General features: G+C 39.3%; 1 long non-coding RNA gene across 1 annotated transcript in view; it reads right to left on the bottom strand.

The window, feature by feature from the left end:
- Positions 1-880: 880 nt before the first annotated feature.
- Positions 881-17,459, bottom strand: part of LOC307186196 — a 36,793-nt gene continuing 20,214 nt past the window's right edge. The window contains exons 3-4 of the long non-coding RNA XR_013828269.1: positions 16,140-16,223; positions 881-964 (exon numbers count right to left, since the gene is read on the bottom strand). This is a non-coding gene — a long non-coding RNA (uncharacterized lncRNA). The remainder of the gene's footprint in view (positions 965-16,139; positions 16,224-17,459) is intronic.

Raw genomic sequence — 17,459 nt, 5'->3', positions numbered from 1 at the left:
CATTGCCCATGTATGGGTAAGTTTTAAGTTTTACTTTAGAGAATAAATGGTTGTCCCTTAAGTTCTGGGAAGGGAAATTCTATGGAGGTATTAAGAAGTTAGAAAAAAAAAGATAAGATTTTTGCACAAGTCTGATGAAGTGTCAAGGAGGCAGACAACGTGGGCACTGTCTCTATCTTATTTCCAATTACTACCTCTTGGTTGAAGAGTTAACATCTTGGACTTCAAAACCTCATCTGTAAAATAAAAATAATGAAACAGGTCTTGTAATACAGTTGTGAGAGACAGAGAGAGAGAGAGAGAGAGAGAGAGAGAGAGGAAAAAAACAAAACAAAACAAAACAAAACATATTGAAAGCAAATTGTCTGGGGGACAGTTAGCATTTGGTTACCAGTACCTCCCTTCATGGGTCCTGAGCAGAGGTCAAAGCAGAACCAGCAGAGACACTGACTTGGCTGCAGGCTGCTTGACCTGGAACAAGTCCCTGGGGGAGAGGGCTATGGAGGAAAGAAGCTGAGAGAATAGGATCTGGGTGAGCAGAGTCTATATGGCAACATTTTTGGACAAAGCCACAGATATCATGATTGAATTTTTGAGTCATCCTCTGCGGATCTTCAAAGTCAAGCTGACTCTAATCCAATGAGCTTTCACCCAGAAAGAACAGATGGTCTTGATGTTTTTTAAGACACCTTCTAACTCTCAGGCTCTGTGATAGAATCATCTTTAAAAGAGCCAGTCTTTAATTTTTTTTTTCCAGTGCTTTCTTTTGTAAAGTTGGAGCGTGCAACTGATTGCTTACCTTCCATTGCCTCTCAGTGGGGTTTATTATAGAATAACCACATGACAGCTAGAAATACCTTCAGATCAGGAAGGACACTGACCATCTGTTCTTCAGATAACGTGCTTCGAGTGATTTCTCCAGGATTCTGGTACTTAACAAAATGTAGCCACAGCATCATCCAATCTGTGTATTTATAGGAAGGAGAATGTGTGTACGTTACATATTTGGACTTGTTTCTTTCAGCGTAAGAAATATAGCCTCTGCCATATGTTTGCAATATACATAATTACCTTCCCACTCCATATATCCAATTTTAAATATTTCACTATTCATATAGTAGCAGGTTAGAATCTTCCCCTTGAGCCCAGATACTCTTAAACTCATCATCTTGGAAAAGAAACCCTTTGTGCAATGATCATTAATCAGATAATTACTAACTTTCAGCTGATTATCTAAATAAACATTCACTATCTTGGAGCTAGGAGAGAAGGCCATGGGTTTCTAAGGCATGTGCTTTCACAATCTCCCTGGTTTCCCCCAAGCCCTACTGCTCCTTTTGTGTAAATAAAAGAGTTGATAGTAATGAAAATCATAACTTTTCTGACTGAGCTTGTCCCTTATGCCATGCTATGATACACATGTTATATGCATTATCTGATCTTATCACAACAGCTATGGGGGGTGGGAGTCAGTATTCCCATCCTACAGATGATAAAACTGAGGCTTAGAGGGGGTAAGCAGATCATAAAGAACAGGGCTGGCTTTCAAGCCATTTGTCTTTCTAAGGGGATTTAATTTTGTTGAATACTTTCAACATTCATTGATTCAACCAATATTTACTGAAAGCACCAAACATTGCTTTAGTCTCTGGGAATACAGTGTTCCATAACGAAGGCAGAGTCCCCTCTCTCATGAGACTAGTAATTCTGGTAGAAAAGGACGGACAATAAATGAAGAAGAAAACAGCAGGTAGTCATAAAATTTGTTGCCCAGTAAAATAGGAACAACAGCATAGAAAGCATTTTTCTTTCACAGCACTAACAGCTAAAAAGCATATAGCATATAATATTTTGACCTTGAAGTGAGTAATCATGGAAGTTCCAAGATTATATCCACTAGGTTAGCCTGAGTATTCATCTATAAAAATATTTTTTCAAAAACATGTAAACAAAAGTTATTGAACTAATGGGATTACATCAGAACCAGCAGAAGACAGTGATACAAGACTGCACATGTAAGACTAGGTATTGATTTTCACATGCACTTTTTAGGTAAAGGAAATCTCTCTAAGTTGATTCCTGCAGCCAACACTAGCTGTGACAATAGGATTTTCAGAAATCTTGAGATGGACAGTTAGCTTGAGTTAAACCCTAGATAAGTACTCCCAGTCAAAAACCCCATTAAGGCTGCAGGACTGAAGTAGCTTTTCTGGTCATCTGTCTGCTTGGATTTAGTACATTGGTTTAGTACAATGTTTGTTAGAACATTACTGACCAGAAAACATGATGTCACATCTCTAGAAAGAAAAAACGTAGTAGTTCAATTCCCAATGTGTACCTTAGTTTTGTTTTTATTTTAAAATAAGAATCCCTAAAAAAAATCATAAAGGTTGTGATGGAAGCAATTCCCAGAGACAGTCCTGTGACCACTTCAATTTTTGTTTTGATGTAGTGAGCTGAGACCAGAATAAGAAGAGGTCAGGCAAGTGAAGCTCCTGGGGAAGAACATTCCAGACAGAGGGATCAGTTCATGGTTGGGGTAGGAACAAACTCATCCTCTTATGGGTTCAGATGGAAGCATGGTGGAACCAGAGCCTCTGTGTGGGAGGGGATTCAGTATGGAAAAGCATCCCAGCAGCAAGTAGTCATGCAGATACTTGTAGATCAGGGTAGGGAGACTGAATTTTATTAAGGTGTTTAAGTGGCCACTCGTGGGACAAGATGTGTTTACACGGAGGATTTTTATAATCTGATTTACATTTTCAAAATTTGGAATGGATTGTAAGGTGGGGTGGAGTTGGTGAGAACAGAAGCGGGAAGAACCATTAAGATGCTATCACAGTGTTACTGAGTCCAAGTTAGTACTGCTTGCCACATGACAGGCCAATAAATTGAGATGAGTCATTGGGGCAAGAAATAGCAATTTTATTTGGAAAGCCAGCAGACTGAGAAGATGGTGGACTAGTGTCCCAAAGAAACATCTTACTTGAGTTAGAATTCAGGCTTCCTTTATACTAAAGGGTGTGTGGCTGATTGTTGCAAACTTCTGTTGCTGGAATCCTTTGTTCTTGAAGCTGTCCATGTAGGTCTGGTCACAATGTTCCTATAAACCTCCAACAAGACAGATGCTATCCTCTGTGTTTATATGAATTGAAAAGTGTTATACCTTTAAAGGTCAGAGCCTTGAGAATGGGCTATTCTGTATATTTCAGGCTGTAGGCAATTCCTTTACAAAAGGTGTAGAGCCAGCACGACTAAGCAGAGGCAACAGAGCACAAGGGTTAGAGCTAAAGGAATAGATCCAACATGGAGTCAGGTTTGTTCTTCTTTGTTACAATAGCAACACCAGGTCAATGGGAGGAGTGTTACTTCTGCCTGAGTGGGGAGTGCTCAGGCAGGGGACAGAACATGCTTCTCTTTTGAGTTCTATCTAGAAAGATAAACAAGATCTCATCAGGCAGGGAAAGGAGGAAGGATATTCCAGTTAGAGGGAACAAAGATTGCAAATGTACAGAGGTTTCTAAGTACAGAGTATGTTTGGGAAACAGTGAATGGTTGTCTCCAGGCTACGGTGGGACCTAAAATGTTGGAAACAGAACATGAGGGCCTTGAGCGAGTGCATCCTTATCTCATGTGGTGCTCTTCACTGTGTGAATGAGCAAAATCAGAATCTTCATGTCAGCAAGACTCCCAGGTGAGTTGCATGAACATTTGATTCTGAGAAACACTGGTTTAGATAAACATGTTATTGCTCACAGTATGTTATGTCTAAGAAAGACAGAGAGGACCTGGAACTGGGCAGAAACCCACAGTGTGACAGCAACTGGGGCTTGAGGTGGGCAGTGCTATGTCAGGGGCACAGGTGGGCACTGTATCTTCTGATTCCTCCTTCCAGCTGTGCTTCTGACACAGAGTTGTAGCCTGAGGAGTGTTCTCAGGGTCTTTCTTTGCCTGTGTATACCTGTGAAGGTATTTCTTTAAATGGATGCAAAGGCAAGCTTGGAAGGTTCAACTAATCATTAAATGAATTTTCTTGAAGAAACACACAAACATTTCCCTTGACTGTCATCAAAAGAACTTAAAGTACACTGGAATAAAGGAGAGATCTTTTTTTTTAAGTAAGAAACTGTCTAAATCACTTTATGGATGCAAGAAATGTCCCATGAAGTTACCTATCTGTATGGAGTTTCAATCATTCTTTTGTGCATTTGAGGAGTCTGCTCTTTTATTATGTAATGTTATTGCTATACAAATGGAAGTCCCTTTTTCTTATACTATGTTGTTCATAATACTTCTCTTTTAACATATTATATTATTTTTTAATTATAGTACTGTTTGGGTCTGAATATTTAGAGTGTGATCTTGGTCGAAGGTGGACTCCAGTTTGAGGTGCTGGGTCAGCAGGAGGAAAGTTGTAAAAAACACTAAAATGTTAAATTACTGCTCAATATATGTGAAATCTGTCTTTGAAGCTCATGCAACTTTTTATATTTCAATGCTGGATGATATGTCAGTCTGTCTTAAATCTCTGCAAGAAAAAAAATCAATTAGCATCGTAGAGCTGGTAATTCTACACTATATTCTGCAACAACGGGAATGACAGAGAAAGAGCAATTTAGGCTGATAGCTACATCAACTGCAGTACAGTTGATTAAAAATTTAACAGTTTTTCTGATGAATGTCCTAGCTCAGATTTGGAAAACACCGACGGATTTAATTTTCCACTGACTAAATAATCATTTTATAATCCATGTATAATTCATGTAATGGCAATGTTATGGGCTTGTTAAAAATGACTGCTGCTAAACAGTTAACACTCTCTAGTAAGCAGAGACTTACAATGGATTATTATTGGAATTAGTTGGCACCCATTAACGAGAATGGGGTTTTACCTTCTGAATCTTTAAAATGAAATGAGTTTAACCTATTAGCATAAGTAACACCCCACCCCACCCCTTGGCCACAACCCCAAAATACGTGTTTGGGAAAAAATGGAATCTGTTTGGTTCTAATGCTATTTATCAGCCAAATAACATCAAAAAAGATCTTCAGCTTTCCTAAGTTCAGTTTTCTTACCAGAAAACTGGTAACAGTGGTGCTTACTAAACAGGGTTTGGAGGAAGAAAGTGAAGTGATTTGTTTTTTATTTTTTAAAACATTTTAGTTGTATTTTAACAGAAATAGGAAAACAAACAAACAAAAACGCTAAACTTCACATGGAACCACAAAAAACCTCAGATAGTTAAAGGAATTTTGAACAAGAACAAAGTGGAAAGAATCATGATTTCAAAATGTATAACAAAGCTGCAGTAATCCAAACAGTATGATACTGGCATAAGATGGACGCATACACCAATGGAACAGAATAGAGACTCCAGAAATAAACACACACATAAATGGTCAACTGATCTTTAACAAGGGTGTCAAGAATACACAATGTATAAAAGACAATACACAATTTACTTTGTAAAATACATCAATCAGTGCATCTGTAAGACTTTAAGGGAGCTACATTTTTATCTTAAAGTGTAAGATTTATCTTTCCTATCTGGTGAAAAATATGGGTTCTAGTTTAGCTGGATCCATAAAACTGATGCAGATAGACAATTCAAGTCTGTGCCAAAAAATCAGTTACCTTAGAGGGTCCCCTATTCTTCTTCCACACACTGGGGTATAAAGAAAGAGGCACTCAATCAACTCATAGCATGTAAGATAATACAACTGAATTGCTCAGTTGGAGTTTTCATCTATCACATCATCATTTGGTATCATATGATTTGTTCCTTTGCCTTTTTTCTTTTCTTGCTTGCTCACTTCATTTGTTCTTCCTTCCTTCCTCCCTCCCTGCGTCCCTCCCTCCTTCCCTTCCTTCCCTTCCTTCTTCCCTCCCTCTTTCCCTTCTTTCTTTCTCTTTTGTTCTGGGTACTAAGCCAGGGCTTAGGATACAAAGTTGAATAACACATGAGCTTTGGGGGGTTTGGAGAAGACGGCAGAAGAGTAAGACGTGGAGATCACCTTCCTCCCCACAGATACATCAGAAATACATCTACATGTGGAGCTGCTCCTATAGAACACCCACTGATCACTGGCAGAAGACCTCAGACCCACCAAAAGGCAAGAAACTCCCTACGTACCTGGGTAGGGCAAAAGAGAAAAGAAAAAACAGAGACAAAAGAATAGGGATGGGCCCTGCACCAGTGGGAGGGAGCTGTGAAGGAGGAAACGTTTCCACGCACTAGAAGCCACTTCACGAGCGGAGATTGCAGGTGGCAGAGGGGGGAAGCTTCGGAGCCACGGAGGTGAGCACAGCAACAGGGGCGCGGAGGGCAAAGCAGAGAGATTCCCACACAGAGGATCGGTGCCAACCGGCACTCACCAGCCCGAGAGGCTTATCTGCTCACCCGCCAGGGCAGGCGGGGCTGAGGCTCGGGCTTTGGTCTGATCACAGGGAGAGGACTGGGGTTGGCGGCGGGAACACAGACTACAGGGTGTTAGTGCACCACGGCTAGCCGGGAGGGAGTCTGGGGAAATGTCTGGACCTGCCGAAGAGGGAAGAGACTTTTTCTTACCTCTTTGTTTCCTGGTGCACTAGGAGAGGGGATTAAGAGTGCTGCTTAAAGGAGCTCCAGAGATGGGCGCAAGCTGTGGCTAACAGCACAGACCCCAGAGACGGGCATGAGACACTAAGGCTGTTGTTGTGGCCACCAAGAAGCCTGTGTGCAGCACAGGTCACTATCCACGCCGCCCCTCCTGGGAGTCTGTGCAGCCCGCCACTGCCAGGGTCCCGTGAAATAGGGACAACTACACCAGGAGAATGCACGGAACGCCTCAGGCTAGTGCAACGTCACGCTGGCCTCTGCTGCTGCAGGCTTGCCCCGCATCCGCATCCGTACCCCTCCCTCCCCCCGGCTTGAGTGAGCCAGAGCCCCCGAATCAGCAGTTACTTTAACCCCGTCCTGTCTGAGCGAAAAACAGACGCCCTCAGGTGACCTACATGCAGAGGTGTGTCCAAATCCAAAGCTGAACCCCAGGAGCTGTGCGAACAAAGAAGAGAAAGGGAAATCTCTCCCAGCAGCCTCAGGAGCAGAGGATTAAACCTCACAATCAGCTTGAAGTACCCTGCATCTGTGGAATACCTGAATAGACAACGAATCATCCCAAATTGAGGTGGTGGACTTTGGGAGCAAGATATATTATTTTTTCCTCTTTTTGTGAGGATGTATGTGAGATTTTGTCTGTATAGCTTCTGTGTGAGAATTTGTCTGTATAGCTTCTGTGTGAGAATTTGTCTGTATAGCTTTGCTTTCAACATTTTTCCTAGGGTTCTGAGCATCCGTTTGTTTTCCTTTTTTTTTTTTTTTTACTCCTTAAAATTTTTTTTCTTAAAATTATTTTTTAGCTTTTTATTTTAATAACTTTAGTATATTTTATCTTACTTTATTTTATTTTATCCCCTTTCTTTCTTTCTTTCTTTCTTTCTTTCTTTCTTTCTTTCTATTTTATCTCCCTTTAATTCTGAGCCATGTAGAGGACAGGCTCTTGGTGCTCCAGCAAGATGTCAGGGCTGTGCCACTGAGGTGGGAGAGACAGGTTCAGGACACTGGTCCACAAGAGACCTCCCAGCTCCACATAATATCAAACAGCAAAAGTCTCCCAGAGATCTCCATCTCAACACCAACACCCAGCTTCACTCAACGACCAGCAAGCTACAGTGCTGGACACACTATCCTAAACAACTAGCAAGACAGGAACACAACACCATCCATTAGCAGAGAGGCTGCCTAAAATCATAATAAGTCCACAGACACTGCAAAACACACCACCAGCCGTGGACCTGCCCACCACACAGACAAGATCCAGACTCATCCACCAGAACACAGGCACTAGTCCCCTCCAGCAGGAAACCTACACAACACACTGAACCAACCTTAGCCACTGAGACAGACACCAAAATCAACGGGAACTATGAACCTGCAGCCTGTGAAAAGGAGACCCCAAACACAGTAAGATAAGCAAAATGAAAAGACAGAAAAACACAAAGCAGATGAAGGAGCAAGATAAAAACCCACCAGACCTAACAAATGAAGATGAAATAGGTAATCTACCTGAAAAAGAATTCAAAATAATGATAGTAAACATTATCCAAGATCTTGGAAATAGAAAAGAGAAAATGCAAGAAACATTTAACAAGGACCTAGAAGAACTAAACATGAAACAAGCAACGATGAACAACACAATAAATGAAAGTAAATATACTCTAGAAGGGAACAATAGCAGAATTACTGAGGCAGAAGAATGGATAAGTGACCTGGAAGATAAAAGAGTGGAAGTAACTACTGCAGAGCACAATAAAGAAAAATGAATGAAAAGAATTGAGGACAGTCTCAGAGACCTCTGGGACAACATTACGTGCACCAAAATTCGAATTATAGGGGTCCCAGAAGAAGAAGAGAAAAAGAAAGGTACTGAGGAAATATTTGAAGAGGTTACAGTTGAAAACTTCCCTAATATGGGAAAGGAAATAGTTAATCAAGTCCAGGAAGCACAGAGAGTCCCATACAAAATAAATCCAAGGAGAAACATGTCAAGAAACGTATTAATCAAAGTATCAAAAATTAAATACAAAGAAAACATATTAAAAGCAGCAAGGGAAAAACAACAAATAACACACAAGGGGATCCCCATAAGGTTAACAGCTGATCTTTCAGCACAAACTCTGCAAGCCAGAAGGGAGTGGCAGGACATATTTAAAGTGATGAAGGAATAAAAACCTACAACCAAGATTACTCTACCCAGCAAGGACCTCATTCAGATTTGATGGAGAAACTAAAACCTTTACAGACAAGCAAAAGCTGAGAGAGTTCAGCACCACCAAACCAGCATTACACCAAATTCTAAAGGAACTTCTCTAGGCAAGAAACAAGAGAAGGAAAAGACCTACAATAACAAACCCAAAATAATTAATAAAATGGGAATAGGAACATACATATCGATAATTACCTTAAATGTATATGGATTAAATGCTCCAACCAAAGGACACAGACTGGCTGAATGGATACAAAAACAAGAGCCATGTATATGCTGTCTACAAGAGACCCACTTCAGACCTAGGGACACGTACAGACTGAAAGTGAGGGGATGGAAAAAGATATTCCATGAAAATGGAAATCACAGGAAAGCTGGAGTAGCAATTCCCATATCAGAAAAAATAGACTTTAAAATAAAGACTGTTACAAGAGACAAAGAAGGACACTACATAATGATCAAGGGATCGATCCAAGAAGAAGATATAACAATTGTAAATATTTATGCACCCAACATAGGGGCACCTCAATACATAAGGCAAATACTAACAGCCATAAAAGGGCAAATCAACAGTAATAAAATCATAGTCGGGGATTTTAACACCCCACTTTCACCAATGGACAGATCATCTAAAATGAAAATAAATAAGGAAATACAAGCTTTAAATGATAAATTAGACAAGATGGACTTAGTTGATATTTATAGGACATTCCATCCAAAAAACAAAAGAATACACATTTTTCTCAAGTGCTCATGGAACATTCTCCAGGATAGATCATATCTTGGGTCACAAATCAAGCCTTGGTAAATTTAAGAAAATTGAAATCATATCAAGTATCTTTTCTGACCACAGTGCTATGAGACTAGATATCAATTACAGGTAAAGATCTGTAAAATATACAAACACATGGAGGTTAAACAATACACTACTTAATAACGAAGTGATCACTGAAGAAATCAAAGAGGAACTCAAAAGATACCTAGAAACAAATGACCATGGAGACATGACAACACAAAACCTATGGGATGCAGAAAAAGCAGTTCTAAGAGGGGAGTTTATAGCAATACAATCCTACCTTAAGAAACAGGAAACATCTCAAGTAAACAAATTAACCTTGCACCTAAAGCAATTAGAGAAAGAAGAATAAAAAAAAAAACCCAAAGTTAACAGAACGACAGAAATCATAAATATAAGATCAGAAACAAATGAAAAAGAAATGAAGAAAATGATAGCAAAGATCAATAAAACTAAAAGCTAGTACTTTGAGAAGATAAAGAACATTGATAAACCATTAGCCAGACCCATCAAGAAAAACAGGGAGAAGACTCAAATCAATAGAATTAGAAATGAAAGAGTAGAAGTAACAACTGACTCTGCAAAAATACAAAAGGTCATGAGAGATTACTACAAGCAACTCTATGCCAATAAAATGGACAACCTGGAAGAAATGGACAAATTCTTAAAAATGCACAACCTGCTGAGACTGAACCAGGAAGAAAGAGAAAATATGAACAGACCAATCACAAGCACTGAAATTAAGACTGTGATTAAAAATCTTCCAACAAACAAAAGCCCAGGACCAGATGGATTCACATGTGAAATCTATCAAACATTTAGAGAAGAACTAACACCTATCCTTCTCAAACTCTTCCAAAATATAGCAGAGGGAGGAAGACTTCCAAACTCCTTCTATGAGGCCACCATCACCCAGGTACCAAAACCAGACAAAGATGTCACAAAGAAAGAAAACTACAGGCCAATATCACTGATGACATAGATTCAAAAATCATCAACAGAGCTTCCCTGGTGGCACAGTGGTTGAGAGTCTGCCTGCCGATGCAGGGGACACGGATTCATGCCCCGGTCTGGGAAGATCCCATGTGCCATGGAGCGGCTGGGCCCGTGAGCCATGGCCGCTGAGCCTGTGCATCCGGAGCCTTTGCTCCGCAACCAGAGAGGCCACAACAGTGAGAGGCCTGCGTACCACACACACAAAAAAAATGCTGAACAAAATACTTGCAAACAGAATCCAACAGCACAGTAAAAGGATCATACACCATGATCAAGTGGGGTTTTTACCAGGAGTGCAAGGATTCTTCAATATACAGGGATATCGGCTGGGTGCTTTGTGACCGCCTGGAGGGGTGGGATAGGGAGGGTGGGAGGGAGGGAGATGCAAGAGGGAAGAGATATGGGAACATATATATATATATATATATATATATATATATATATATATATATATATATATATATATATGTATATGTATAACTGATTCACTTTGTTATAAAGCAGAAACTAACACACCATTGTAAAGCAATTATACCCCAATAAAGATGTTAAAAAAAAAAGAAAACACAGCAACTTCAGCTGCTCTCAGCAAAAAAAAAAAAAAATATATATATATATATATATATATATATATATATATATATACACACACACACAAATCAAACAATGTGATACACCATTTTAACAAATTGAAGGAGAAAAACCATATGATCATCCCAATAGATGCAGAGAAAGCTTTTGACAAAATTCAACACCCATTTATGATATAAACCCTGCAGAATGTAGGCATAGAGGGAAGTTTCCTCAACATAATAAAGGTCATATAAGACAAACCCACAGCCAACATCGTCCTCAATGGTGAAAAACTGAAACCATTTCCACAAAGATCAGGAACAAGACGAGGTTGCGCACTCTCACCACTCTTATTCAACATAGTTTTGGAAGCTCTAGCCACAGCAATCAGGGAAGAAAAAGAAATAGAATGTATCCAAATTGGAAAAGAAGAATTAAAACTGGCACTGTTTGCAGATGACATGATACTATACATAGAGAATCCTAAAGATACTACAAGAAAACTTCTAGAGCTAATCAATGAATTTCGTAAAGTAGCAGGATATAAAATTAATGCACAGAAATCTCTGGCCTTCTTATGATGAAAAGAATACACTTTCATACACTAATGATGAAAAATCTAAAAGTGAAATTAAGAAAGTACTCCCATTTACCATTGCAACAAAAAGAATAAAATATCTAGGAATAAACCTACCTAAGGAGACAAAAGACCTCTATGCAGAATATTATAAGACACTGATGAAAGAAATTAAAGATGATACAAATAGATGGAGAGATATACCATGTTCTTGGATTGGAAGAATCAACATTGTGAAAATGACTCTACTACCCAAAGCAATCTACAGATTCAATGCAATCCCTATCAAACTACCACTGGCATTTTTCACAGAACTAGAACAAAAAAATTCACAATTTGTATGGAAACACAAAAGACCCTGAATAGCCAAAGCAATCTTGAAAACGAAAAATGGAGCTGGAGGAGTCATGCTCCCTGACTTCAGACTATACTACAAAGATACAGTAATCAAGACAGTAGGGTACTGGCACAAAAACAGAAATATAGATCAGTGGAACAGGATAGAAAGCCCAGTGATAAACCCATGCACATATGGTCACCTTATCTTTGATAAAGGAGGCAGGGATATACAGTGGAGAAAAGGCAGCCTCTTCAATAAGTGGTGCTGGGAAAACTGGACAGGTACATGTAAAAGTATGAAATTAGAACACTCCCTAACACCATACACAAAAATAAACTCAAAATGGATTAAAGACCTAAACGTAAGGCCAGACATTACAAAACTCTTAGAGGAAAACATAGGTAGAACACTCTATGACATAAATCACAGCAAGATCCTTTTTGACCCACCTCCTAGAGAAATGGAAATAAAAACAAAAATACACAAATGGGACCTAATGAAACTTCAAAGCTTTTGCACAGCAAAGGAAACCCTAAACAAGAGGAAAAGACAACCCTCAGAATGGGAGAAAATATTTGCAAATGAAGCAAGTGACAAAGGATTAATCTCCAAAATTTACAAGCAGCTCATGCAGCTCAATAACAAAAAAACAAACAACCCAATCAAAAAATGGGCAGAAGACCTAAATAGACATTTCTCCAAAGAAGATATACACTTTGGCAACAAACACATGAAAGAATGCTCAACATCATTAATCATTAGAGAACTACAAATCAAAACTACAATGAGGTATCATCTCACACCGGTCTGAATGGCCATCCTCAAAAAATCTAGAAACAATAAATGCTGGAGAGGATGTGGAGAAAAGGGAGCACTCTTGCACTGTTTGTGGGAATGTAAATTGATACATTCTCCACTATGGAGAACATTATATGGAGGTTCCTTTAAAAACTACAAATAGAACTACCATACGACCCAGCAATACCACTAGTGGACATATACCCTGGGAAAACCATAATTCAAAAAGAGTAATTTACCAAAATGTTTATTGCAGCTCTATTTACAATAGCCAGGACATGGAAGCAACCTAGGTGTCCATCAACACATGAATGGATAAAGAAGATGTGGCACATGTATACAATGGAATATTACTCAGCCATAAAAAGAAACAAAATTGAGTTATTTGTATTGAGGTGGATAGACCTAGAGTCTGTCATACAGAGTGAAGTAAGTCAGAATGAGAAAAACAAATACCATATGCTAACACATATATATGGAACGTAAGAAAAAAAATGTCATAAAGAACCTAGGGGTAAGACAGGAATAAAGACACAGACCTACTGGAGCATGGACTTGAGGATATGGGGACGAGGAAGGGTAAGCTGTGACAAAGTGAAAGAGTGGCATGGACATATATACACTACCAAACGTAGAATGGATGGCTGGTGGGAGGCAGCCGCCTGGCAAAAGGAGATCAGCTAGGTGGTTTGTGACCACCTGGAGGGGTGGGATGGAGGGGGTGAGAGGGAGGGAGACACAGGAGGTAGGAGACATGGGAACATATGTATATGTATAACTGATTCACTTTGTTGTGAAGCAGAAGCTAACACACCATTGTGGGGCAATTTTACTTCAATAAAGATGTTAAAAAAAGAAGAAGAAGAAGAAGAAAAAGAAAAAAAAATAAAAACACACATGAGCTTCAAGGAGCTCTCAGTCAGGTGAGGGAAATGTTCATTTCAAACTCACAATTCAATGAGGTAAGTGCTGCAAGAGCACAGAGGAGACAGCAATATTCACTTTCTGTTACGTTCAAGGAAGTCTTCCCAGAAGAAGTGACTTTCAGTTGGGCATTACAAAATGAATAAGGGTTCTGCACGTACAAAGAATGGATAATGGTATCTTGTGTAAAGAGAGCAATGCACAGGGTCAATGAATGAGAAGTATCAGGTTGCTTCATGAAGAGACAATACTTATTGAAAGTGTGAATACTTACTGAAACGTGCCTTATTATCGCATATTGAAGTAGCACTTCTAAGTATAAGGAACTATTCCAGGGGAACAAAAGGAAAATCTCAGACCTGATCCCTCTCCTGGAGTTCATGGTTGAGATGGATAGAAAATCACACCTGCACCTATAGTATAGAATAAAAAGTGCAATTCCAAAGATGTGCATGAGTTGCCATGGAAACTTGGAGACACTGAGTGATTAACTCTGCCTGAGAACGGAGAGAAAACTATGCAGAGAGAATGGCCCTTGAACTATGAGTTCATCAGGCAGGGAAGAAGTAGGTCGTGGCATTCCAAGCAGTTGGAGCACCTTGTGGCATCAAGCTTGGAGTTGGGGCAGTCCAATTCAATTCCAATTCATAAGGAATTTATCAAAAAATATTAAGAATGTTAAATGGTGACAGCAGAGCATTAAACCGAGGTCAGAGCTCTTCTAAGTGTGGAGAGTTTTGTGATTGCATAGGCTTAACAAAATTGTGCTGCCTGGGAAGGAATGTACGTGAAATTTACCATTGCTGTTTTCACCTCCTCAGAATTCTTCAAATCCATCCTAAGGTCATTGGAAGTGACCCCAGAGTTGTTACTTTTCTACATAATTAAACTTTGATGTTGGAAAACATTCAACCAAACAACTCTTCATTGCTATAAAACAAGTCTAGGTAAGCCCCATTGAAACTCACTGCAATAAACAATGGAGAAACACACAAGGAAGTGAGAGCAACCACAGAGAATTCAAAAGAAACCAAGAGGGTAAAAACCCAACTAGAGCAACTCCTGTCATACAGAGCAATTGTCGAAGAACAGAGGAGTTAAATGACTCCTCCAGTCCCAGATTTACTCATGATAATTGAAAAACAGTTCAGACTTTCCTGAAATCATTGCATTTCCCCTCCAAACATGGCTTGGAAGTAGAATGCAAGATAAACAGAAATACCATGAAAAATAGTCTAAGGATTAGAAATATAAAACATTTTATGTTTCAGAAATAAAGGCCATAAAATGAAATATCTATATTTAACTCTTCCTGTGGATGGTAGTGAGATATTTTTAGAAGAGAAAAAGCTTATATGGCATATATGCACTCCCTTGTTTAGACCAGGTTAGATTACAATGTAATGACTAACCACTTCAGGTTTTATGATTAAACAAATCTTCTTATTTATGTCTGTTCTCCTTATTGCTGTGAAGAATTTCTGCTTCAAAGCATTGAATATAGACTGAGCACTTGTCTGAGATTTAGGAAGGCCTGATCTTTTTTTTTTAAGGAATAAAGTGTATCAATTAAAATAAATTGGCAAGGCAAAGCAGTCTTGGGGTTATCAGTTGAGATTTCAGTCTTCTCATTCCACTGCCTTGGAGATGTGCTCCTGAGCTAAGGCACAGAACATCTGCCCAGGCCTCAGTTTCTCCTTGGTCCTATGCAGTTCTCTACTTCCATGTCTCAGGTTCCTCTCAAACTGTCTACAAGTGGGATCCACCTGAATAACCCCAGACCTACTCCAACTCCTATGCAAGTTCTTGGGAACAAGGCAGCAACCTGAGCTTTCTATTCAGTGGTGCTTAAAATAGGAAGCAGGAGTTGACAAGGTGGTAGATATGTTATTATAGCAATGATGTATAATAGTCATCATTTACTGAACATTCACATGTGCCTGCAACAGGTTTTAGCATTTCACGTGGATTACACATTTTGTATTTCATTTACTCATCACAACAATGCTATGATGCAAGTACTATTATTAGCCCCATTTTTAAATAAGGAAACTGAGGTTCAGAAAGCCCTTTCCCAAGGTCACTCAACTGGTTTGTGTCTGAGCCAGGATTAAAACCCAACCAGTTAAACTATAAAGCTTTTATTATCAGCTACTGGGTCAGTGTTACCCAAACTCTGATCACTTTTGTGACACTGCTAAAGTTGGTGGTCTTTAAACTTTAAAAATGTATTCATCTATTCATCCAAGTTCCAACTATCTTAACATTAAAGTAAACATTAATTTATTAAAATACAAATTGTTGATCCACATACCCCAAGGTCATCTCACCTGGATTCATTTGAAAAGCATTTATTAGGTCTTCGCTGGTGGGCCAGGCAGGGCACATAGCAGGGAATTCAGGAAGGCAATAACCTTTGGAGAAAGAGATGACTGTCAAAGAACAGAAGACTGCAGACATCACACAAGAAGCCCAAGGAGACAGTCACTCTGGGAGAGCCCTGCTGGGTCAGGGTGCAGACAGGTTTGATGGAAACTAGGGAAATGCCATATTAGTCTATTTTATGAGTGGTTGGGGGCTTTCAGGACAGGCCATCAGAAACCAATAGCAGGACTCAGTGCTAGTGTAAGTAGCCCCCAGTTGGGAGGAGGTAGGGTCCTGTGCTCAATGCACCAGTGGACATAGGAATCTGGACTCCCCCTCAACTGTCCCTTCTGGTAGCTGGCTGGGTAGCAAGGACCAGGATGAAACTCAGCTTTTCTGAAAAATATCCAAAGGAAATAAATGTGTAAAAAGGCTTAGGATCCTCACACCTTAGAGAGAAGGATAATAAAACCCATTCTCCAACATCCAATAACTCCACAATAGGCAGGAAGCACAGAGATGAACATTAGTAGCTACTCAAATGAGTTCCACTAGGATAAAAGTTATCTGAGGGCAGGGAATTCTGTCTACTATATCTCAATTCTTGGAATAGACCATTGCATCAAAGTATAGATGCTCAATAACTATTTGCTGAATTAATGGATAAATTAGAACAGATGCCTGCCTTCCTTTGAGACAGGGAGTTGGAGAGGTAGACGAGGGATACGGGTGGAAATTCATTGACATACTGTAAAGTCTTAACATCATGCTAAAAAGTCCAGATTTTTCCTGTAGACCCTGAAGAGGTATATGTATCCTAAAAATGTGACATCCAATCTGGTTTTCTGCTGGTGTAAATTATTATACTTTCCCAGAATGCCTCATCCACCAAAGTCCCTCTCTCATCAAAATAACTGAAATTTACTGGGGGTTTGCTGGTCTGAGTGAGTCACATATATTATATAATTATTTTAATGTTTAGACTAGGACTTTTGTAAACTTTAAAAAGTCCTAGCTTAAACTAGGACTTTTTTTTGCAACAACCCATGAAGTAGGTGCCATATTATCTCAATTTTACAGAAGAGAAATTTAGATAATTTTGAAAAATATTTTCAAAACACACAGCTAGTGATTGGTAGACACAAAAGATTCAAACACAGGCAGGCTATGCTCTTAACCACTGTGATTTATTGCCCTTTCAATTCTATGGAAGACAAGCCCATAGCAAAATTGCAAGGCATCACTTACATTTTGGCATCACTTACATTTTGTAAACTCATCCTTTC

The sequence above is a fragment of the Stenella coeruleoalba genome (assembly GCF_951394435.1).
Source record: "Stenella coeruleoalba genome assembly, chromosome: 4".
Taxonomy (NCBI): Eukaryota; Metazoa; Chordata; class Mammalia; order Artiodactyla; family Delphinidae; genus Stenella; species Stenella coeruleoalba.
The sequence above is the reverse complement of the archived record's forward strand: the minus strand, read 5'-3'. Positions and strand labels throughout refer to the sequence as shown.